The sequence below is a fragment of the Phacochoerus africanus genome, chromosome 3 (assembly GCF_016906955.1).
Source record: "Phacochoerus africanus isolate WHEZ1 chromosome 3, ROS_Pafr_v1, whole genome shotgun sequence".
Classification (NCBI taxonomy): domain Eukaryota; kingdom Metazoa; phylum Chordata; class Mammalia; order Artiodactyla; family Suidae; genus Phacochoerus; species Phacochoerus africanus.
Genome location: NC_062546.1, coordinates 193,289,408 through 193,313,462, shown reverse-complemented (window position 1 = coordinate 193,313,462; position 24,055 = coordinate 193,289,408). Strand labels below are relative to the sequence as shown.

General features: G+C 35.2%; 1 long non-coding RNA gene across 1 annotated transcript in view; it reads left to right on the top strand.

The window, feature by feature from the left end:
• Positions 1 to 14,426: 14,426 nt before the first annotated feature.
• Positions 14,427 to 24,055, top strand: part of LOC125122288 (uncharacterized) — a 28,638-nt gene continuing 19,009 nt past the window's right edge. Inside the window, exons 1-2 of the long non-coding RNA XR_007133756.1 lie at positions 14,427 to 14,471; positions 16,078 to 16,183. This is a non-coding gene — a long non-coding RNA (uncharacterized LOC125122288). The remainder of the gene's footprint in view (positions 14,472 to 16,077; positions 16,184 to 24,055) is intronic.

The following is a 24,055-nucleotide window of genomic DNA, read 5'->3' as shown; positions in this document are numbered from 1 at the left end:
TTCATCCTTCCTTTATCTTTTCATTCATTCAAATATTCATTAAGTATCTATTATAGTAGATGATGGCCTAGGCATTGGGGATAAAATCAACCAGCTTGCTATAGTCCTACCTCTGGGAATTCTGATGCTAGTGGTAGGAGTGCAGACAATAAGCAAATTAAAATCAGTGATTCATGCTTGGAGAATATAAATACATGCTTTAATAAAGAAGAGTCAAAGATTTTATTTTAGTGAGGTAGCCAGAATTAATAAATATGAGAGATCATTTGGCCACTGGCCACATTAACGATGTTTAATCTGAGAGTATAATTTTTTATAACATTCTCATCCTCAGTTTTCTCATCTGTAAAATGAGAATACATTTGGGAATTATTTCAAAAGATTGTTGGTAGGAATAAATATTGTGTTTCCAATTTAGTAGATTGTCAGGTACGTAGCAAATATTCAATAAAGATTAGCCACTATTATTATTATTATTATTATTATTTAAGTCCGTATAGTCAGGAATCATAAAATGCACTAAAGAAAGACTAAAATGATAACTTTTCTTTTTTTGAAATTTTATTAGCAATTTAAGAGAGAAAATGGTTGTATAATAAATCTATTCCAGTTATAAATTAAAATATATCTGTATGTATATCATAGAGAGAGAGAGAGAGCCACAAGCTATAGAAAAAAGAACAATTTAGAATGATGGTAGGATGGTTTGCCTCACTGAGGGTAAGACCATCATCAGGCTTCAGCTCCAGTTCTCCATCCGTCTCTGGGTCTGCTGAGCTCTAAGTGCTGCTTCATCCTCAGGCTGGCAACTAGATGCTTACAGTAGTGCCAGCTAAGTCCATTGGAACATAGGGGGTTGTTTCCAAAGGATTTTTCATGAGTAGGAATTAGTTTCTTTTTCAGGGACACCCAGAAGACATCTCACATCTCCTTTGGCGACTGGGTCTCGCGCTTGTTCCTGATCAAATTTGTAGGGAGAGAAACACCGTTTACTTGTTGGCATAGACCTTCCCATCCCTCTCTGATCATCATGAAAGGGGTCAAGGGATCATCCTCATTGTTGGAGGCTAATCGGGGACAAATCTGCAGCTTGGAAAAAGTTCCTCAATTTTGTGACTACACAGTGCAGAGGGGACCGTTGAGAACACCACACTCACTGAAAGTAATTCTGGAATCTTCTTCATCCCACACTGCGCTTTTGTGTTTTAGTTTGTAAGTCTAAAGGATCAAGTCCTGGATCATTATTTTTCTTACTATTTTCTTTTTATCCTAACAATCTCCAGTCTTACAAGTTTAATATGCTTGTGATATTTACTAAGTATTATTGGGCTTCTGTATCTTCTATTCTCCATCTGAGGATATGGACAGCAGACTGTCCTAGGCAGTCTTCTGTGAGGGACTTGAGGATCCCAGGGATTTTGGTGTCCCTGGTGGTCCTGGAGCCAATCCCTTGCAGATACCAAGGGATTTTTATATTTATTAAATGCATATTAAAATTTAAACAATTAAAATGAAAACAATGAAGTCTTTCTGCTTATTGCTTAGAAAGCTGTTCATTAATAGACCTATCTCACTTGGTGTAAAGCAATCTTTATACTGACCATCATTTTGGAAGCCCCTAAACTTTAATTTCAGCAAAAGCAACACATTTACAACTGCCTCTGGGTTTAGATGTCCTTTACCAATTCCTAGGGAGCCATTTTTGAGAAAATTTCAACTTTTATTTTTAAATCTCCCAAAGCCTTAAAAAAGTCACCCTTGTAGGCAGGTCCTGAGAAAATTCCTTTTACTCCTTTCCCAAGTTGGAGTTGGAAGTTGGGAGTCTTGACCCATCATCCCCTGCTCATGGCCTTGGAGCTCAACTCAGCACCTGAAATGAATACTCTCCATCACACTTTAGTTGATGCATCAACCGTGACATTTGCCTTTTACAGGTGTCCCTTTATGTGCTGCTTGTGCTAAATCTCCTGGCCCATTTATTTTTGATATTTTGCATATTCGATTTCAGATCTTCAGTTTTCATCTTTCTGGCAAATACATAGCATCAGAAGGTTGTGTTTCAGCACATGTCTGGAATTGTGTTTATGTAAAAAAGAAAAAAAGGTAGATTCAAATGACAAAGCTTAGAGAAGGAAACTAAGGACATACCAGAGTTGTTTAACCTAAATTGTTCTGCTTTCTCTGCTGCAGAAGTGTCAGAATAGAAATAGGTATCATTGAAATACTGTAGGTTATTTCTGAGGTTGCATATTGACAGTTTTTGTTTTGTTTATGCCTGGATTGAAAGTAAATGCTGACTTAAAAAAAAATTCTTCTTGCAAAATACGCAATAACAAAGAGGTTTTTTCCTAACTCATGTCAGTTTTTCAATTGTGTTACGACGAACGCAACCAGAAAAATAAAAACCAATTCCTTCTCACAGGGCCTTCACTGAAACCATTCACAAAAAAAATAGGCTCTTTCCCCTCTTTTTCATCCAGTTAGGAAGTACTATGTAGATAATAACAGCCACATAATAGAATTACCTATTTTTTATGAAATTTCTTATTTTGCTGTTAAGCTTAAGTGATTAGATTCTTACTAACCTCTGCCACTCTGGCAACAGTCTGAACCAGGCACAACCTCTCAGTCTCAGTTTCCTCAGCTGGAAAATGGGCATAATAATAATTGTGTTAACAGCTGTCTTGTGGACTTGCTAAGGGGATTAAATGAGAAATTTTATGTGAAACTGGTCTGTGAATTTTATGGGGCTATAAAATGTACAGCCATGTTGTAACACCTATATTCTGTAAATGTACATATAAATTTTATCATTAATATAATATAAATTACCACATATTGTAATTATTATGACAGTCACTAATACCATACATCTTCATACATTTAAAGAGTGACCAAGATAAATAAACACGTTTTCAATTACAACTATTATCCTCCATATACATCTCAAAGAGTACTAATGTGTAGTTTTTCTACTGGTTTGCTCTTTATTAAAATTTTTGCATCATTGGTGATCAACATGAATTTTAATACTGAATTAACGAGTATAGTTACTTAAAATTTAACTTTCTATTCTGTATTTTCTAAAGGACTTTTGCCAGAGTAGTCTTGTTAAATTGGGCTATACAAACATGTAATTATTTATACCAACTCACGTTAGGTCCATAGTTTAAGAAGTGCCAATTTTCCACCCATGTAATTATAGCTGTAACAGGTCTTCAGTTGTTTAAACTAAGGAGTTCACTGTCTTGGAGTCATACTTTTTGATTTTTTCCTTGCGATTTATATATGCATTAGAGTTTTAAAGGTTAAATTACTTTATATATATAAAGTTTTATATATATGTGTGTTACATATACAGACATTTAAACCATGTATGAGTTGTATTCACAATTCTTAAAAAGTTGGTAATTCTAAGCTCAAACATATGTTTCAGAAACAGTAAATGAAACTTTGACTTAAAAAGTTGTTCTTCATACTTTAAAATAACTTTAATTTCCTTGGATGTGAGTACTATGTAATTAAGTAATCCCTGTTATACAGAAAAAAAAAAGTGTTAGATGTAAATACATAATTCTGCCACCACAGCTAACAGAAATGTTATCATTAAGTGTTTTCTACATTCTTGAGGAAAGTAATAAATATCCGCAGGTCTCCAGGTCTGTCCTTTAAAAAATTTTTTTGAAAGAAGCATTAATCATATTGACTATCCAGTTCTACCAGGGAAATAGGAGAACACAGAACACATAGTATCAAATACTTTTTGAGGACAAACATTCTGTTTGTCAACTCTGGCTACCAGGAATGGTATTATTAACTAAGACTCACTATCATAAAGCAACTTTTGTAGCTCTCACCGTTCTTAATTCTCTGAGTTGAAATATATGTTCTTTGCAATATTTTAATTCCCAAGTGGTCCTCTTTTTTAATGGATAATTTCCACTAATTCATTCAATATATGTATGTGACACAGCTAGTTTTTGGTGGACTGACTTGGTATTTAGTTTGATCGCTTGCCTACTTCTAAATCATTACCACAATTCACATAATTGTGTCTAGGTAAACTCAGCACCCACTGAATTTAGAGTTATGTTTTCACCATTAATTTTGGCAAAAAAAAAAATTTAGCAATATGGAATGTTGGCAAAACTAGATTCCTCAGTGTAGATCAAAGAAGTTTATGTCTAAGAAAGGAAAGGTTGACATGATGTACTGTTACATTTCAGAGCCAAAAATGTACATTGGATCCATTTTCAACTAGCCCAAGCTACCTTCAGAATGTGCCTGATTTGGATCAAAGTACCTTTTCTTTTTTTTCCCCTTTAGAGCTTGGCCTCATTTATCTCAAATTTTTCTTAGAACAAATGAGCTAAGAAATTCCTGAACAAAGCTTGTGAAGTTCCATAATCACTAATTAAATAAATTTAATTTAGCAGTTTTTTAGGAAATTATTGAAGAGAAAAAATACACTTGAAAAATACTTGGGGTTCCATGTGTTTTTCAACATCGCCTGCATACATTCTCTTGATTGTGGATGATGAATCATTTGGAGAAAAGATAAAATAAAAGAAATTGGACATATCTGTGAGTGATTTGTAGGCAGAAATATTATTTATGCTCAAATTTGAGTTAATTTTCTCTATGGTTTTGTTGCTCTGCACTCATAAAAGATTACATTTAATTCACTCAATTCAGATGATTTCTGAATTTGTCCCTGTAAGTAATATTAATTGTATTTGAATTGCAAATGACCACATAATCTCATTTTAAATTTCGAGCCTGGGGACCAAAAATTGTCCTAAAATCCAAACAGATGTTCAACATGAAAAATGTTTACAGACTTACTGAATCGAATGTTTTTGGTCACTGAAGCTTGTTTGATGTTAACAAAATGTTTTAAGAAAAGAAACCCATTTTTGTGTGTGGCCTCATTTACGCAGAAATTGCGTGTGCAATCAATTATTAAAGCTCCTTCATTTCTCTATTACAGAGTTTTCAGGATGCAGAACAGTGTGTGTATAGTAAATGTCTTGACTTTTACTTCTGGCAATAGGAAGTGAAAGAAATCAGGTTTACTCTCCATTCTTAAAAAACATTTTAGTTGTTTAGGAAAAACAAAGGAAACAATGGTTTTCAGATATTGGACAATAGACAGTGATGTTTATGATATTGGAGAAGGGAGAAATAAGCAAGCTAAGTTCTACAACTGCCCCAACTTATTGCTTTGAATTCCAGGTACAGAGGGAATGCAAGCAAAACCATGCAGTTACCTTTTCTCCAAGGGGAGGGATTGGAAGGTTTGCTAGCATAAGGAGCCGGGCCTCCTAGGACAGAATAATGGTGAGGAGAAAGGTGCTCACAGAGATCCACCAAGTGTTTCTTCCTCTTAAGTCTTTATCCAAATGCTGATCGGTGCATGATCTGAGCAACTACTAAGCCAGGAAAAGAACTACTTGTAAAGTGCAAACAGAAAAATCCTTTAAGAACACGGAGTTCTCATTGTGGCGCAGTGGTTAACGAATCCGACTAGGAACCATGAGGTTGCAAGTTCGATCTCTGGCCTCGCCCAGTGGGTTAAAGATCTAGCATTTGCTGTGAGCTGTGGTGTAGGTCTCAGACGCTGCTTGGATCCCGAGTTTCTGTGGCCCCGATTCCACCCCTAGCCTGGGAACCTCCATATGCGGTGGAAGCGGCCCAAGAAAAGATCAAAAAAAAAAAAAAAGAACTGATGTTTTCAGCAGTAGAAAAGCCTTATAAAACATGGATGATTTAGTAAAGTGTTGGAAAATAGTGTTCCCCACCTAGTGGAGAAAAATCAGCCCTGGACTAGGCTTTTGGGTTCCACCTTGCAAAGTTCAGGAGAAAGCTCAAAAAAGATCAAACTCTTTCCACATGACTTAAGAGTTCCAGAAATAAAAGTTCAAGAGTACTTTAAAAAATACAAGTATATTTGAAGAAATAATCAGAAAATTTTCCAGAAATGAAAAAAGAAGCTCACTCAATGAACAAAGTGGAAGAAACTTAAGACAACTATAAAGAAGTACATCAAAATCAAATTGATTAAATTTGGGGACAGAGGGAAAAATCTTAAAGACAGCTTGAGAAGAATGACATGGTACATATAAAGAAATGAAGATCAGGATGACAGATTCTCTCAAGAAACAATGCAAACCAGAAAAGAGTGGAACAATATCTTTAATATAACGGAAAAAAAATAATAAAATTGTCATCCTGAAAGTTCATATCCAGTTTTAAACCTTTCAAAAACTAAGACAAAATAAAATATTTTTCCAGGATACAAAATATGAAAAAATTAAATACTATTAGACCAGCAATCTAAGAATGTCAAAATAAGTCCTTCATGTAGAAGGAAAATTATACCAGATAGATATCTGGATCTACAAAAAAGAAGGGAGATCACTAGAATTAGTAGCATATGGGTATATATAAATTAATTATTTATTTAAAATATTAGTTTAAAGGATAATTTTTAAGCAAAAATCATAACAGTGCTTTGTGAGGGTTTATAGCAAATGCAGAAAAAATTTTATCACAACAAAATAAAAATAGTAAGATAGGTAAATGGAAATATTCAGTTGTATATTAAGAATTATAATATTATTTGAAGGTAAACCATGATAAGTTAAAGATATATCAAGAATCCCTGAGAGAAAGTGCTAAACAAACACACAGGAAATTAGAACTAATAAAAAACATAGACATAAAATTAACTCATAAAATATACTTAATTCTAATTAAGGCAAAAAATGGGGGGAGGGATAAAGAACAGATGGAACATAGAAAAAGTGATAGGAAATTAGATTTATACCCAGTCATGTCCATAATCACATTATATATAAATGACCTAAACACCTTAATTGAAAGTCAGAGATTGTCAATTTTTCAGATCGTAGGAAAATAGGAATCTAATACTTGCTTCCTAGAAGAAATTGACTTTATTTATTTTTTTGTATAATGATTTTTCCTTTTTTCCATTATAGCTAGTTTACAGTGTTCTGTCACTTTTCCACTGTACAGCATGGAGACCCAGTTACACATACATGTATACATTCTTTTTTCTCACATTATCAGGCTCCATCATAAGTGACCAGACATAGTTCCCACTGCTGCACAGCAGGATCTCATTGCTAATCCATTCCAAAGGCAATAGTTTGCATCTATTAACCCCAAACTCCCAATCCATCCAAATCCCTCCCTCTCCCCATTGGCAACCATGAGTCTATTCTCCAAGTCCATGATTTTATTTTCTGTGGAAAGGTTCATTTGTGCCATATTATTAGATTCCAGATATAAGTCATAGCATACAGTATTTGTCTTCCTCGTTCTGACTTACTTCACTCAGGATGAGAGCCTCTAGTTCCATCCATGTGGCTGCAAATGGCATTATTTTGTTCTTCTTTAGGGCCGAGTAGTATTCCATTGTGTAGACATACACCACTTCTTCCTAATCCAATCATCTGTCATGGACATTTGGGTTGGTCCCATGTCTTGGCTATTGTAACTAATGCTGCAATGAACATGCAGGTGCATGTGTCTTTTTTAAGGAAAGTTTTGTCTGGATATATGCCCAAGAGTGGGATTGCTGGGTTATATGGTAGTTCTATGTATAGTTTTCTAAGGTACCTCCACACTGTTCTCCATAGTGGTTGTACCAGCTTACATTCCCACCAACAGTGCAAGAGGGTTCCCTTTTCTCCACACCCCTGGTAGCATTTGTTATTTGTGGACTTATTCATGATGGCCATTCTGACTGGCATGAGGAGGTATCTTGTGGTAGTTTTGATTTGCATTTCTCTAATAATCAGGGATGTTGAGCATTTTTTTCATGTGTTTTTTGGCCATCTGTACATCATCCTTGGAGAAATGTCTATTCAGGTCTTTTGCCCATTTCTCAGGATATAAGATTAACATTCAGAAATCAGTCATATTTCCTTATACTAACAATGAAATATTAGAAAAGGAATACAAAAATAACTTTTAAAATTACAACCTCAAAAATCAAATACCTGGAATACACCTGATGAAGGAGAAATCTACTTTAAAGTAATGCCACAAGGCAGTTGAAAATAAATGGGTGGAAATGAAAAGCAAATCTGGATGGCTTCTCCATAAATTACAGTTTACTAGTGATAAAAAAGGTCTTTTCATATGGATAAAGTGGTGAATTAATCATGAGGATCTAACAGAATACTGTTAATGTTCCTAAAAACAAACTTGCCAATGCATGAAACAAAAACTGTCATATCTGAGAGGATAAATAAACCAATTCACAATTATAGCCAAATGTATCAACACCACTCTATCAATAATCGGTAGAAAATACACAATGGAATTGGATCCATAGGAGCACAGAAGACTTGAACAACACTCTTACCTCCTTAAACTAGTTGACATTTAGAGATTATCACTTCACCCGACAACAGCAGGACAGACTTTTTTTTTTCAAGTGCATACAGAAGTTTTCGAACAAATCAGTTTGTCAATTTCTTATATTCTTAAGTATACTTATTACACAGTCCAGCAGTCCTAGTTGCTTAAACTAATTGAAAAATCACATTCACATAAAAATATGTACTCCAATGTTTATCACAGTTTCATTCATAATCAGTGAAAATTGTAAGCAACCTGAATGCCCTTCAGCTGGTGAATGGATGAACAATGTGGGGTGCATTCATACAACAGAATAAACCTCAGCAAAAAAAGTAACAGACTATGAATGACATGGGGGGGGGAAGCTTGTATAAGTTTTCCTGAGATCAAGATGTCAACAGGGTTGATTCTTTCTGGGAGCTGTGAGGAAGCAGCTGTTTCATGCCTCTCTCCTAGGTTCTGCTGATTTGCTGGTGATCTTTGATGTTCCTTAACTTGTAGAAGCATCACTTCAATTTCATCTTTGTTGCCACATAATATTCTCCCTGCTTGTGTCCAAATTACCTCTTTTTAAAAAGACATCAGTCATATATATGGGACTAAGGGCTCATCCTACTCCACTATGATCTTATCTCAATGGTATCTACAACAATCTTTTCAACAAAGGTCATGTTCTGAGGGGCTGAGGGATTAGGGCTTCAGCGTATGAATTTGTAGGGATAGAAGTGAGCTTCTAAAAAACCTCATATGCATTATTCCAAGGGAAATAATTTATTCAAAAATCTATATAAGATGTTATTCCATTTACATAGATTCCTGGAAAAATTGAAAATGTAGGGACAGAAAACAGATCAGTTAGGGTAGAGGTCAGGGTAGAGAAGTGTACACAGGATCTGGAGGAATTTTTGGTAGCGACAGAATTTCACTATATTTTAATTGTGGTAGTGGTTACGTAATTGCATTCACTTGTTAAAGCTTGTTAAACTACACCCAAAAGGGTGAATTTTAATTTATGTTGGTTATGACTTAATAAAAGAATGTGGAAAAGAAGTAAATAGTTACCTCTTAGGCATATTTACCACTTAAAATTTTGTGTTTCTATGGGCAGAAATTACCTTTACTATTTAGTGAGATTGGAAAAATACTTTCTTTCATCATTGGCCTCCAATTAAGAAAAAGACTGATTTAAATTTTCTGGATAGTAATTGGGAAAAAAGAAATACATACATATACATGCATATGTGTGTGTGTATATATATATATATAGATATATATATGTATGCATGTATATTTACACACTCTTCGAACTACTTGACTTGTGGGTTCCTGTTCCTAAGGAAATAAAGTTGTGCTTACAAAGATGCCCAAACCTTATCAAGAGAGATGTCAAGAATTCAAGTAATGTTTGTAAAATGGGATAATTATGAACCTTCTAAAATAATGGCATACATTTATATTTATTGACCCAAGAGATACCCACAGTACAGTGGACAAACGGTATGATGCCTGCCAAAGCCACACGTCCCTTTTCTTGAGAACGACAGCATGCTCTATTCAACTTATACAAACAGAGTCACGATTCTTTCCTCCAATCATTTGGAACTGCGTTTAAAGGATGCTAATTTTATCTGGGATGGTTACAAGAAATGACCTTTCAAACTCCAGAACTGTGAGGAGGCCAAAGAAGAGAGGGAAATAAAAAAGCTGATGTGAAGAAAGAAGCAGACACGAGACTTGATGACCTCACAGAAAAAGAGAAAAAATTGATGAGCTCTCTGATTATGTTCTTTTTTAAAAAATATTTTTTTAATTAAAGTATAGTTGATTTACAATGTTACATCAATTTCTGCTGTACAGCAAAGTGACCTAGTCTAAATATATATACATGTTCCTTTTCTTATGCTATCTTCTATCTCGGTCTGTCTCAAGAGATTGGATATAGTTCCCGTGCTATACAGCAGGACTCACTGCTTTTCCATTCTGAATGTAATTAATAGTTTGCATCCGATGCACTCCTTGATTACAGTATGTCTTGATATCCATTGTTCTTTGAAACTTGGGTTTTCTGAAATATCTTTTTTTCTCCACTGTCCTTATCTTCTTAAGTTAAAAACTTACATGTAATTGAAAGATTGCATGAAAAAGTAAAATTAAGAATTTACAACAAAAAAAAGGTGTGTGTGTGTGTGCAAGAGAGAGAGGGAGCGAGAATAAGAAAGTTAGCTGAAGGATATACACAAAACTCAGTAGTGATTATGTGTGGAAAGTGGGACCATAGGTGACTTCACTTTTTCATAAATGTTTTACATTTAGAGAGGGAAGATTTTTTTTCACAGACAGAGGAATATGCCACTCTGTACCAGTTCCGATCACTACAAGTGAAAACTGTTAATGGTTTGATATTTGATAGTTAATTACAATAGTTTAGAACTCTGAATTACTATCTTTTTTTCCACTTCCCAAATGGATTTGTTTGCAGTGAGAATGTATTTCTTTTATAATAGAACAGCAATACACACATTTAAAATAATTCAAAGTAGATTAGACTATTTTGAATATAAGCTATTTCCAGATATGAAATTCTATGGATTTTCCCCATTTCTTTGTAACATGGAAAAATGTTCTCATTTCTTTACCATTTCCCTTTGATAAAATTTTTCTTCTAAATTAGCACTAATCTTAACTTCAGTGATCTTTGCACAAGCAGAAGGAAAAATATTTGTTCTTTCCTTTAAGTAAAACCTCCTTTTAGTAAAGAATTTCCTAGATGTGCTCCAATTTCTTCACTTTTCATATTTAATATTATTCATAAAATCACAGGTATATAGATAATTAAATTCTTTTAAAACTAATTAGCTAAATCTCTCCGTTTTCAAATGACAAAGCTAAAACCTAGAAATGTTAGGTTACCAAACATCACCTACAAGCGGATCTGTTTTTGAGAGGAAAGTAATTGGGAATTCTGCGATTTATCTTAGGGTATTAAAGACTTCCATTCTCAATGACATTATTTTAAAAGCTGTCATCAATTCTTTTTTCCTATTTTTTTTAAAGGCAAGAAATAGATTTATTAAGATAGGACGCTTGTGAGAGATGCAAGCAGGCAGACAAGGAGACTCTCTATTTTCTTAAATATTTTTATGTTCTAATACATCTAGATGTAAAACTGTACCTTATTGAAAGGACTTCTCCCTCTCCATTCTGTTGTCCTCTCCTGTCCTCCTTCTCCCCCTCTGTCTTCCTTTGTTCTTCTTTTCTTTCCTTTTTCTTTTAAGAGAAACTTTATTTTTCTTTCAAGGGAACAATAGAGCCATAAACATTAGTAAAGGATGCATAATCTTTAAAGTTTCATGTGTTTAAACCAGATGTGGCTCATACAGATGATGGACCCTTGTGATAAGCTTGTTCCTTCTGCATAATCTTCTGTTCAAGCTCAGAATACTAACTACTGAAAAATCACATTAATGGGCTGAATTGCTTTCATAACAATATAGCAAGAAAAACATTTGTGGAATACAGGGAGTGTCACTTGTACATCATGTAATAATGAACATTTAGAAACAGATTCAATATTGAAAGACCTAAACTTCAGGGAATAGCTCTGCATATTACATGTTCGAGAATGCAATTGTCAGATTTATTTTAAATAGTCATAAATAATTGAAAATATTTATTTTAAAATGTGTTAAATATTTAACACATCATTTCAATAGAAAGTCTGGAAATACAGTAATGTTCCTGTTTTTATTATCCTGAATCTCATTCCCCACCCCCCACATTGAAGAAAGGCAAATCATAACAAAATAGAAAAAAAAAAATGGGCTGATAAAGTAGCAAATAACCTAAATAAATTTTTTTCTCTCCAATAGGATTTTAGGTCTTTCTTATTTTACCCGAGACAACACTACAGGGAAAAGCACAACTTTTTTTGGTACACATTTAACATTTTTCATTTTATCCAAGTAGAAATGATAGCTTTGTTTTGGTCATCATCTTTTAGCACTTCAAACTGTTCACCAATGTATCTCCCCTTCTTCTTTCATACAGAACTTGGTGATATACAGATTTTGGCACATAGCTCACTGGGAACCATATTTTACATTTGTGTACTAATTCTATCGTTACTTGATACTAGTTTCTCAAAGTTATTGGAATAATGACTTTTGTTAATTAAGGTCATTTGCAAGTAATTGCTGGTTAATTTCAGAGGAAAAAATCTACTTTCACAACTTCACTTTGTTAAATTCTATAAGCATATTCTTTTTTATCCTCACTTTTTATTTTATTTCATTTTATTTGCTTTTTCAGGGTCACACCCACAGGATTTGAAAGTTCTCAGGCTAGGGGTCAAATCAGAGCTACAGCTGCTGGCCTACACTACAGCCACAGCAATGCCAGATCTGAGCCATGTCTGCAAACTATGCCACAGCTCATGGCAGTGCCAGATCCTTAACCCACTGAGCAAGGATAGTGATGGAACCTGCATCTCCATGGATACTAGTTGGTTTCGTTTCTGCTGCACCACAACAGGAACTCCATACATTTTATTTTTTTTAATAAGTTTTATTGGAGTACAGTTGACTTACAAAGTTTTGTTAGTTTCACATGTACAGCAAAATAAATCAGTTATACATATACATTTTTCCATTCCTTTTCAGATTCTTTTCCCATATAAGTTATTGCACAGTATTGAGTAGATTACTCTGTGCTATACAGGATATCCTTGTTCCCTATCTATTTTATATATAGTAGTATGCATATATCAATCCCAAGCTCTTAATTTATCCCTCCCTCATTTGCATTTTATTTAGAGGTAACTGTAGAATTCTGCTCTCGTAATTACACATTTAAATTGTTTAATAAACAACAAGGTCCTAGTGTGTAGCACAGGGAACTATATATATTATCCTATGATAAACCATAATGGACAATAATATTAAAAATAATACATATGCGTGTGTGTATATATATATATATATATATATATGACTGAATCATTTTGCTGTATAGCAGAAATCAATGCAATATTGTAAATCAACTATAATTCAATTAAAAAAGATAATTGTTTAAATAGCCTCACAAATTCTTTTAAATAAGGTTTGATATACCAGCGTTTGAAAAAATCTTTTTTTAAATTTTTAAAAATTTTTTTTATTACTCAATGAAGTTATTACATTTATAGTTGTACGATGGTCATCACAATCCAATTTGTTTTCACTTTTCTTTTGAACTGGGTAACAGCTGAAATAAGTGAGAAATAGAGAGTTGGCATTGGGTTCCTGACTCTACTTAGGTTTACAAATTTGAGAAGTTAATAACTCACATTTACCGAGGATGCACTATGATCCAAGTACTGGATCAAGTGTTTTAAATGGAGTATTTTATTGAAATAGCCTCTCAACAAGCTTTTGTGTGTGTGTGTCTTTTTTCTAGGGCCTCTCCTGCGGCATATGGAGGTTCCCAGGCTGGGGGGTCTAAGCCTACACCATAGCCACAGCAATGCAGGATCCAAGCCTTGTCTGTGACCTACACCACAGCTCACGGCAATTCTGGATCCTTAACCCACTGAGTAAGGCCAGGGATCAAACCCACAACCTCATGGTTCCTAGTCAGATTTGTTAACCACTGAGCCACGCCAAGAACTCCCTCAACAAGCTTAATGTGATGCTTTTAGAGTCTCCTGTGAAATTGAGGCACAAAGAACTGCTTAAACTCAAATAGTTAGGAAGTGGGGGGGGGGGGGCTCTGATTCAAATGCAGGTGGTCTCATTTCAGAGACCAGATTCTAAATGTGGATACTATATCTGATCACAGTCACTGAGACTCAACCCTTTTTAACTTTGCAGGTGGGAATCCAGTATTTCTGGATCATAACAAAGGCCTGCACATGTTTCATTGTGACCATTGGCCGAGTTTCTCCACTGGGAGAGGCTCATGTAGACACTGGCCAAGACTGAGGACGTCCATTTAGATCAAATTCCAACTGCTTGTTTACTCCTCTAGCTGCGGTTTCAGGCTTGTCTTTTGGGGAATTTTTTTTTTTAATCCGTCTTGAAGCTGAAGACGTTCGATGCTGGAAAGTAAGTGACTATATTAAAAAGCAGTTCATTCTTAAGTCTTTTTATTTAGCCCCATAAGCAAAGTTAAAAAGTTACTTTGCTTGCACTGATTGTTTATGGCAACCATGGAAATTCAAACAGACTGACAGAGGTTTGCCCTGGAGTTCAAGGACCTCAGAGTATGGACAAATACATTTCTTAAAAATAATTAAATATCTGATAGTAATCATTCTATGGAGGCTGGTGCACAACCAAAAGATATTCGTTTGCTCTGATCATATTAGTATGGAATAAGTTTAGGGCTCATAAATATATTCAATGGCTAGTGTGTTTTTATTCTTACCATGACGTTAGATGTTATTTAATCATAATTCATAAGTTAAAATGTTACTTACAATTTTAAAAAAAGAAACTTAAATGTCCAGCAATATGGGATTGGTTAAGACATTTTTATTCGTAAGATGGAATGCAACACTCATTAAAATATATTTAGGTGAATAATCCTGTTAAAAATGTGGTTAAGTGGGAATAAATTAGTAACCACTAAAAATCAGGAACAGGATATGAATTCACTTTCATAAAACAATCAACAAAAGGAAATAATTACCTATGATAAGATATTTCAATCTTTTTCTTTTTGCTTATTTTTGTTTTTAACACTAAATATGTATTGTTTGCATAAGGAAAAATTACAAATGAAATATTACTTTAGGACAATGTACAAGAAGGCAATCTATTCATGAAGGAAACACAAATTAGGTATTGTGGATGAAAGACAAATATAAAAGGCAACTCATTGAAAATGCTTTCTTAAGATTTTATTTATGCAAATGCTAGGTAGCATATGCTGAACCTTGCAGTTTGGCATGCAAATAGCTCATCTTCTAATGGCCCAGGGGATCTTGCTCAGGTATGGGAGATTATTTAAAGTTATTTTAAACAACCAATTCCATTTAGTCTATAGAACCAAGCAGAGTAAAAAAAAAACAAAAGCCTATCCCAAGTTGGAATAGGTCAGCTACCCTATTAAAAACATGTGGGTTTTTATATTATTAATTCTCCTTAGGGCCAATTTTGTCTGTACATATTTGTTTACCTCAAGAATAAAAGTTACATTGACCTGGAGCAGAAATCTTATTCCTTCTAAAGTCCATCTGGCCATTTGCAATTTTACTCATTGGCAAGTATCCAAAAAAAAAAAAAGATCTAACATACTCCAAAATAGACCTTGCCTTATATTTAGGATTTTATAAAGTTTGAAATGTGTTTTCAACACTTATGAAATACTTAAACTTCTTTAAATGCTCCCCATTGCTCTTTGAATAATATCTAAACTTTAAAAAATGATTTATGTAGTCCTTCTTGGTCTGGCCCTTGTTTGCTCCACTTGTCCTATCCGCCTTGTCTCTCTAGCTCCTCAAAATGTTTCCAATTAAACTGGATTTATTTCAATTCCTTTGTGCACACTCTTGCCTGTGGAACTTCCTGTTCTCCTAAGCAACTCTCACTCATACATGAAGTCTAGGATGAAACATCCCAATTCCTCTAGAAATCACATCGAGGAATCACCTGTACCCCTGGATCGTGGAGAGAAATTAACTTTTTTTATTCTCCACTTCATTGCCAGGTCCTAATATAAAGAAGGTCTACACTGAATATGTAATGATGGATATCATGCAGATTTCCTTTGAACACTATATTTCTGAAGATGAATTTCATTCTCCCCCAATATGGTATGTGGGAAAGACAAGGAGATTTGGTGGTAAAAGCGTCTGGCTCTTGGGTCCCATGTTTGCTGTGAATGTGTTACTCAAACTCCCTGATCTGCAGTTTATTCAGTTCTAAATTGGGCCAATACAAATACCCTCCTTAGGATCTCCTACTGTGGCACAGTGGATTAAGAATCTGGTGTTGCCTCACCTGTGGCATAGGTTGCAGCTGTGGCTTGGATTTGATTCCTGGCCCTGAACTTTTATATGCTGTGGGTGCAGAAAAAAAAATACACTCCTCATTAGTTTAACTTCAGGAACAAATTAGGCCGTGCATATGAAAGTATTTTTTTAAATGATGAAGTGTCATGTATGTGTCAGTTATTTTACTATCCATGTTTCAACTGAGGTCTCATGAGTAACAGTAGGTAATGGTTGAGTTGTCGCTTATCCTAAGGCTTTATCTGCATCTATCAACAGCAGCAACAAATGGACATGCAAAGTAAGTAAAAGCAGTATGCTTGCTATGCAAATTACATTGTCATATGCCCTGAGCTGCTAATTCCTAATATGTTCCTGCTCCTTATATAAAGAAACTTTAGAGGCACTGCCATCTTAACTTACAAGATCCTTATAGCTAGAAGCACATAGCAATCAAAACCCATCTCAAATGGATTTTCTCAAAATTAAGTTGACCAGATATATTAGGGAGATTTTTTAATTGCCTTAATCTATGATTGGGTATTGTTGACATGAAATTTTGAATGATGGAAAAAAAAACATATAATTTGGCAAAGAATTAGCACCAAAATGAGTAGAAAGAAAATCTTGTTTTTTAATAGATTTTTTAAAAGGCTTATCTATGGGAAATTTTCCATTTAGGAAATGGTGACATTTAACTAATTAAAACCTGAGATATTCCAAAGGTACAGCTTTAACGCTATCTTTTAACTGTCAAACACTCTCTTTAAATAAGGTGTGTTGGGCTCATTGATTTGCATGGATTCTTCTGGTTTCTGTCATCTGAAAGTCACGTCTTACCATTTTAAATGTTTATGGGCTTTGACAGTTCCCATCTGCTGTGGGGATGTCTAAGTGCCCCAAGCCTAGTTTGCAAAACTCAGTTAAACCTTTGTTTTTTTTACCTGATAGAATTTAAATTATTTATAGTGGTTATGTATCATTGATTATTAGAGAGTTTTTAAATGACAAAAGGATTTACTGTCACCATTTTCTAGATGATAAATAAATGCAAAGCAAAAGACACACACGCCTTACTAACATGAACTTTCTGATACTGTGACCGTAATTAGTTGGACTGGAGTCCCTTCATTAGTTATTTATCTATTCACCTTCATTTTCCACTTCAATTTGAAGAGGATTTGTGCTGTTGTCATTTCATTAAGAAAAGTGCAAGGGCAATTGTATCAGAAGTGTCAAGTATTCAGAAATTGGCGACCTCGAAAAAATCACCCTTATAACTCCACAGAACAAAAATTTAATTATGGTGGAATGACTTTCTACAAGAAAGGAACTAGGGCATAGGTCAGCCCTGAATGCCACATGTGACAAAAATGGCTCACCCACGTGCCACATGCTCTCTTTATGCCCAATTCATGGACATTCAAGCTTCCTGTGACTCTTTACCTAACACTCATTTAGCGGAAAGCTACTGTGTGCCAGTTATTGCTCTTAGTACTGGGAAAAAATAAACAGAGGAGGTAACTGTCCTTGTGTGGCTTACATACTAATGAGATCATTCAGAGAATAAATTTTTTTTTTGCAGGAAACTATTGCTTATGATATTTTTTTTATTTTTATATATATATTTTTTTTATTTTCCCACTGTACAGCAAGGGGGTCAGGTTATCCTTACATGTATACATTACAATTACATTTTCCCCCCAGCCTTTCTTCTGTTGCAACATGAGTATCTAGACAAAGTTCTCAATGCTATTCAGCAGGATCTCCTTGTAAATCTATTCTATGTTGTGTCTGATAAGCCCAAGCTCCCAATCCCTCCCACTCCCTCCCCCTCCCCCTCCCCCTCCCCCTCCCATCAGGCAGCCACAAGTCTCTTCTTCAAGTCCATGATTTTCTTTTCTGAGGAGATGTTCATTTGTGCTGGATATTAGATTCCAGTTATAAGTGATATCATATGGTATTTGTCTTTGTCTTTCTGGCTCATTTCACTCAGGATGAGAGTCTCTAGTTCCATCCATGTGGCTGCAAATGGCATGATGTCATTCTTTTTTATGGCTGAGTAGTATTCCATTGTGTATATATACCACCTCTTCTGAATCCAATCATCTGTCGATGGACATTTGGGTTGTTTCCATATCTTGGCTATTGTGAATAGGGCTGCAATGAACATGCGGGTGCACGTGCCTCTTTTAAGTAGAGTTTTGTCCGGATAGATGCCCAAGAGTGGGATTGCGGGGTCATATGGAAGTTCTATGCATAGATTTCTAAGGTATCTCCAAACTGTTCTCCATAATGGCTGTACCAGTTGACATTCCCAACAACAGTGCAGGAGGGTTCCCTTTTCTCCACAGCCCCTCCAGCACTTGTTATTTGTGGATTTATTAATGATGGCCATTCTGACTGGTGTGAGGTGATATCTCATGGTAGTTTTGATTTGCATTTCTCTTATAATCAGCGATGTTGAGCATTTTCTCATGTGTTCGCTGGCCATTTGTATATCTTCTTTGGAGAAATGTCTATTCAGGTCTTTTGCCCATTTTTCCATTGCTTCATTGGCCTTTTTGCTGTTGGGTTGTATAAGTTGTTTATATATTTTAGAGATTAAGCCCTTGTCCGTTGCATCATTTGAAACTATTTTCTCCCATTCTGTAAGTTGTCTTTTTGTTTTCTTTTGGATTTCCTTTGCTGTGCAAAAGCTTTTCAGTTTGATGAGGTCCCATGGGTTTATTTTTGCTCTGATTTCTATTGCTTTGGGAGACTGACCTGAGAAAATATTCATGATGTTGATGTCAGAGAGTGTTTTGCCTATGTTTTCTTCTAGGAGTTTGATGGTGTCCTGTCATATATTTAAGTCTTTCAGCCATTTGGAGTTTATTTGTGTGCATGGTGTGAGGGTGTGTTCTAGTTTCATTGCTTTGCATGCAGCTGTCCAGGTTTCCCAGCAATGCTTGCTGAATAGACTTTCTTTTTCCCATTTGATGTTCTGGCCTCCCTTGTCAAAGATGAATTGACCATAGGTGTCACGGTTTATTTCTGGGTTCTCTATTCTGTTCCATTGGTCTGTCTGTCTGTTTTGATACCAGTACCACAGTGTTTTGATGACTGTGGCTTTGTCGTATTTCTTGAAGTCTGGGAGAGTTATGCCTCCTGCTTGGTTTTTGTTTCTCAGGATTGCTTTGGCAATTCTGGGTCTTTTGTTGCTCCATCTAAATTTTTGGATTGTTTGTTCTAGTTCTGTGAAAAATGTCAAGGGTAATTTGATAGGGATTGCATTGAATCTGTAGATTGCTTTGGGTAGTATGGCCATTTTTACAATATTGATTTTCCCAATCCAGGAACATGGAATATCTTTCCATTTCTTTACATCTTCTTTGATTTCTTTGATTAAAGTTTTGTAGTTCTCGGCATATAGGTCCTTTACCTCCTTGGTCAGGTGTATTCCGAGGTATTTGATTTTGTGAGGTGCAATTTTAAAAGGTATCGTATTTTTGTATTCCTTTTCTAATATTTCATTGCTGGTATACAGAAATGCAACTGACTTCTGAATGTTAATCTTATATCCTGCTACTTTGCTGAATTTATTAATCAGGTCAAGTAGTTTTTGGGTTGAGTCCTTAGGGTTTTCTGTGCATAGTATCATGTCATCTGCATACAGTGACAGTTTTATCTCTTCTCTTCCTATATGGATGCCTTTTATTTCTTTTGTTTGTCTAATTGCTGTGGCTAGGACTTCCAAAACTATGTTGAAGAGCAGTGGTGAGAGTGGGCATCCCTGTCTTGTTCCCGATTTGAGTGAGAAGGCTTTCAGTTTTTCCCCATTGAGGATTATATTTGCTGTGGGTTTATCATAAATGGCTTTGATTATGTACGGGAATGTCCCCTCTATACCCACTTTGGCGAGGGTCTTGATCATGAATGGATGTTGGACTTTGTCAAATGCTTTTTCTGCGTCTATTGAGATGATCATATGATTTTTGACTTTTCTTTTGTTAATGTGGTGTATGATGCTGATTGATTTGCGTATGTTGAACCATCCTTGTGAACCTGGGATGAACCCAACCTGGTCATGGTGTATAATTTTTTTGGTATGTTGTTGGATTCGGTTGGCTAAGATTTTGTTGAGAATTTTTGCATCTATATTCATCAATGATATTGGGCGATAGTTTTCTTTTTTGGTGGTATCTCTGTCTGGTTTTGGAATGAGGGTGATGGAGGCATCATAGAATGTCTTTGGGAGTATTCCTTCTTCTTCAACCTTTTGAAAGAGTTTAAGGAGGATGGGCACCAATTCCTCTTTATATGTTTGATAAAATTCACCTGTAAAGCCACACAAACCCCTGGCCAGACTCACTAAAAAGAGGAGAGAAAGAACCCAAATAACCAAAATTATAAATGAAAAAGGAGAAATCACAACGGACACAGCAGAAATACAAAAACCATAAGAGAATACTATGAACAACTATACGGCAACAAGTTTGACAATCTGGAAGAAATGGACAATTTTCTAGAATCTTACAGCCTGCCAAAACTGAATCAAGTAGAAACAGACCAACTGAACAGACCGATCACTAGAAATGAAATTGAAGAGGTCATAAAATCACTCCCTTCAAATAAAAGTCCAGGACCAGATGGCTTCACAGAGAATAAATTTTAAAAGAAAATTTAAAGAGCGGTGGTGAGGAAAATACAGAGAACTGTTGCTGAAAACACTCTCCTGCACAAATCTCCAGTTGCTCTGTCCCTGTATTTGTTGTAAAATACCCTTTCAAAGTAGAAAGTGAGGGGACAGTATTATATAAACTGTGGGCACTGTGCCTCTGACGCTATGGGTTTAGATCTAACTTTTTCTCTTCTGTAAAATGATCACTCTTCTCAAAAGTAATAATGCCTACCTGGATTATTTCAATTCCAATTACTCATTTTGTAAAAATCATGTTGGGTAATATTTATTAAACTCTTCTTCTAAGCATGAGTGATATCACTGATAACTTCACAGACTGAGATAAATATTTATTATTGTTGTTGTTAATGCTATTATTACTATTTAACTTTTAAGTTCACCCTCTCTTAGCAAATTTCATTTGAGCGATACCATGTTCTCAACTAAAATCACCATGTTGTGCATTAGATCTTCAGACTTTATCATCTTCCGTCTAAAAGTCTTTGTGTTTTTACCTACTTCTTCCTATTTCCTCCATGTCCCCACCACCACCCCCTCAACCAGACATTGGCAACAACTTTTCTATTCCCTATTCCTATAAGTTTTACCCTTTTTATTGGATTTCACATATAAGTTTTAAAATGAGATATTTTATCTTTTTCTGTATGGCTTATTTCACTTAGTATATCACCCTCTAATTCCATCCATGTCATCACAAACAGCAGGATTTCCTTTTCTTCCCATGACAGAATAGCATTCTATTGCATACATATACCACTTCTTTACCCATTTATCCCCTGATGAACACTTAGGTTGCTTCCGTATCTTGACTATTGTGAAAAATGCTGAATAAAAATGAGGATGCTCATATATCTTCAATATCCTTTTTTTATTCCCTTTGGGTTATACCAGGATGATACTATTGATTCATATTACTTATTGGTTTGACATTGATTTTTATCATGATTTTTTGTTATTGTTGTTGTTTTGACATCAAAAGCAAAGCCAGAAAAAACAAAAGAAACACAGGAGACTACATTGATCTCAAAATCTTCTGCCCAGCAATGGAATCTATCACCAAAAGTAAGGCAAGCTATGGAATGGCAGAAAATATTTACACATCATATATCTGTTAAAGGGCTAATGTATTTTGAAGAAACAGCTAGTATTATTTGCTATGGAGCAGCGCACATTCTTGATACAGACCCTGGAAAAGCTGAAGGAAGAGAGAAACTAAGAGCTTTCAAGCTGTGAGTGACCACTGCAGTAACTGCCACTATACCTGACTTTCTGCACTGACCCTCAGAGCAGGAGAAATATGGCTCCTGCTTTACTTCTGCCTTTCAAATGTTACTTCAAATGCCTTTTCTGGTCAATGTTAACAAAGAATCATGTGGAGAGAGGACTTTTTTGAAATGTAGTTTCAGCTTAGTTGAGTAGATGAAGGACAAAGCCACCTTATTCCAGCTCTTGTCTCATTGACATCTGTACACACATTTTCTATCTTCCACTTAAAAAAAAGAAGCAAAATCGCATTTCTATTTAACATGATACAACTATTCTTATGCAACTCAAAATATGCTATCTTTCTATACTAAAGAGAATCATCCTCCTGTGTGATTTCAAAATCCTGAATCTAAATACTGACATATATGTTCAGTGTCTATGAATAATCTTATGTTAGGTGGTAGAGAAATGGGGAAGAAAAAAGAAAAATTGTTGGTTAATATTTATACAAATAGGTGTTCCCATGGTAGCTCAGCAGAAATGAATCTGACTAGCTTCCATGAGGATGCAGGTTCAATCCCTGCCCTTGATCCGTGGGTTAAGGATCTGGTGCTGCCATTAGCTGTGGTGTAGGTTGCAGATGTGGCTTGGAGCCTGCATTGCTGTGAGGCTGTGATGTAGGCCAGCAGCTAAAGTTCCAATTCAAACCTTAGCCTGGGAACCTCCATATGCCACAGTACAGCCCTAAAAAGACCTAAAAGAAAACAAACAAACAAACAAACAAACAAACAAACAAAAAAGACCAAGAAAGACAGAAAGAAATAAAAGAAAAAATATATTTATACAAATGGAGTCACATCAAAATAAAGAAGGAAGATACATAAGTATTATTGTCTTCATTTCCACACCTAGCTACATAGTTGTCACTGGTATCTTTCAACTCCATTTTATTTTATTTAAACTCAGCAGGCACTCAGCTGGTCAAAATTCCTTGATTGGTGTGGTGACTCAGGCTTTTATTTCTTTTTCTCTTTAGGGCCACACCCACAGCATATGGAAATTCCCAAGCTAGGAGCTGCAGATGCCAGTCTACACCACATCCACAGGAATACTGGATCCTTAATCCACTGAGTAATCGAACCTACGTTTTTGTGAGTACTGGTCAGGTTCATTACTGCTGAGCCACAATGGGCACTCTTCAAGCTTATATTTCTGAAGGATCTGGGCTATTCACAGTCTTGCCTGTATTGGGTTGATTTTAATGAGAGTACATATAAGTATTAAGAGGCACCCAAAGAATATTCTAAATTTCAAACATACTTCTTTATCTACATCATGCAGTAATAGTATAATTTGCTATTGAGATTCAGGATCAATATACACCAATAGCATAGTAGCTATTGAATCCTTGTCATAGAACTTAAAGTCACCAGCTATCAAACTGACTTTCAGTTTAGTGGAACAATTACATGTCCCCTAGTGTAAGTAATCACCTTTTGGTAACTTTAGAAATTGTGTTATACATTAGCTAAATATTACAGACTCTAGTCACTTACGGTTGTTTTCATTAAATTGAACTTACATAAAATTATTAAAATTTAAAATCCATTAGACTGCAATTGCAAGAGTTCAAAAATCATGTGGGGCCAGTAGCTACTACACCAGACAACACAGATATGGAATATCGCTAGCTAAGCTAGAGACCATCAGAGTCCAAAACTTTGTTGAGGGAAGTAAAATTTTGCTAGAGTATAATCAGAGCTAATAGTGAGAAGGGTCCCTCCCATTTTCAATCAATGATTCCT